The sequence below is a fragment of the Benincasa hispida genome, chromosome 4, assembly GCF_027475165.1.
Source record: "Benincasa hispida cultivar pf3 chromosome 4, pf3_genome.v1.1, whole genome shotgun sequence".
NCBI classification, from domain to species: Eukaryota; Viridiplantae; Streptophyta; class Magnoliopsida; order Cucurbitales; family Cucurbitaceae; genus Benincasa; species Benincasa hispida.
The window spans coordinates 31,018,358-31,020,752 of record NC_143481.1 but is presented as its reverse complement, the minus strand read 5'-3'; positions in this window follow the sequence as shown (position 1 = coordinate 31,020,752).

Sequence of the window (2,395 nt, the reverse complement as noted above, 5' to 3'; positions counted from 1 at the left end):
TACCAGAATTTCCTTAAGTCTTATTCAATTCTCTTCTTAAAATATTTCTAAGACCTAGGGACTGCAAGCTTACCTTTCAAAATGACTTTACTAAATTCTGGAACATCGCATGATTTATTTCAAAAAGAAAATTTTCTACCGGGGTATCAAATGATTTTATCCTTGCATAAAAATTTTCTTCATTGATATTTTTTTTCTGACCTTGCGCTGATCCAAGTGTCTTGCCTTTGTTTTGTCTTGCCCCCACTGGTGTCGCGGACATCCAACTACAAGCAATGCACTCTTTCTCAAATTAACATTATGAAATCGATGCTTAATGGACGCAAATTAACATATTTCATCAGTGCAATCCAACATTGTTTAAGAACTTAGCACTATGATAACGTGCATTTCTGTTCGTTATCATGGTCTGATGTTATACAAACTCTTTGTATAGGATACTCCCGCTCACATATCTCCACATGAATGATTAGGATCCGATCATTTATAGCAATTTACAACACTTGTAACATCTACAAAGTGGGCTATATCCATAGTGTCACCGGGATAAGGTACCTAACCTTATCCATCTACTACAGACCATTTAGGTTATTATTTAAACAAGATCCACTTGTATGTCTCTACATACTTGAAATAACCTCGGATCTTAGTTTATTGGATTGAGAATATGCTTATAAAATAACACTTATTTTATTAACAACAATATGTTTATACAAAGTTTACAAATTATGAGATTACAAGGAGATTTAGGACACCGTTCCCAACAATATACATGCATGCTTGTATCTCAAACCCTATTTCTAAGTTATATACATGCATGTTTTAAACTTTAAAATTAATGAAATTAGAGTGCTTACGTTCCTAATTACTTCTGCATGCACGATGTATACTCTTACAAGCTAGATTCCAGGAAATCGGCCGCTACCTAGAGAGTAAAAATATTTGAAAATGGTGAGTTTACAATGCCCAGTGAGTGATTAAATTTTAAAACTTACTTTTACAAATAAGGCATTATGACTAAATCGTAATTTACTAGATAAACATAAGCTTCCATTGTTCAAGGTTAAGAAAACATATACTGTTCAACTAGTCACATCCCCTCCCATGTTACCTGTTCATAGTTTCGTGATGTGTGCTAGGAGTGTATTATAGATGGAAATGGAAGATAAGATTGATGTGAAGAAGATGAATGGTGAAAGACTTCTCTAGGTGAGAAGAATGGATGATGTGTTACACTCACTGGATGATGTGTACAAGTTTTACCTGTGCTAGATCCAAGTATAAATCTAATTCAGGTTCCTGGTAAGTCCAGGGTCAAACACAGAGATTTAGGTTGGACTTACGCAAGCCTTGTGTTTCACTGATGTAGAAGGGTTCTAAATAAATTTTGGAAAAGTTATCTATACTATTTTAATTGCATGTTTACAAGAAGAAACAAGAGTTCAAGTGGAATATAGGGTTCAATGAAGGAATGGTGCTGAGTGATAAGTGAATGCGTTGATCCAAGTAAGGTGAACAAGGAAGAGTGTGGGTAAGAATGAAGATGAAAGATGTGTGTTTACAATTAAATGTATGTCAATGCATTGGATTTCTGTCTATCTAATCATTTAACATTTTTCAATGCAAATGCCACATGTTCCTATCTCTAGGGTGCATACCTTGGATATAGAAAACAGTGAACCAAGTGTATATTTATCTTTAAAACTACTAAGCGTTCTGACTTGATGTGTTTCTAGCTATCCTATTCTCTCGAATGGTTTAGCTGATATAACTTCAACCAAACGATCAGAATAATTAAAGCTTTTAGAATTTTAGCATGCATAAGGTCACAAACGCATTTAACATGATAGATTGTAAGCAGAGGCAAGTGTGAATGGATTAAATGTATGATTTTTATAAAGATTGAAATTATCTTTACAATAACACACTTAATCGCATGAATGATGAATGGAAATAAAGTAAAAAGAAAAGAGTCAAACCGCAGAGTTCAATTTCTTGTCCTCTTTGGCTTGATCTTAATGTGTGTACAACCAATTGTTAAAGAAATGAAGAAAAGTTCTTTCTCGAGCTTGGTTCTCTTCAATTCTCTTTGATCAACAATGGTAATGGTTCTTTCCCTCCCGTGATCTTCTTGCAGCAACAACACTACTCTATTTTAAGTTCAGCTATGTTATGCTCTCTATGTGCTATGTGCTCCATTTTTCGATTGCAAGTCTTCTATTTATAGGCGTTTTCCTTTAGCAACTTGTGATATGACAACATTAATTTCCATACCCTTGTCAGCCGCCTGCCATTTCAGTTACTTTTCAAATGCCGACATTCAGATACCCATACTTGCAAGTGGTAATTTGAAAGTAACAACTTGAATCAATGTATTTGCTATGTGTTGAAATCC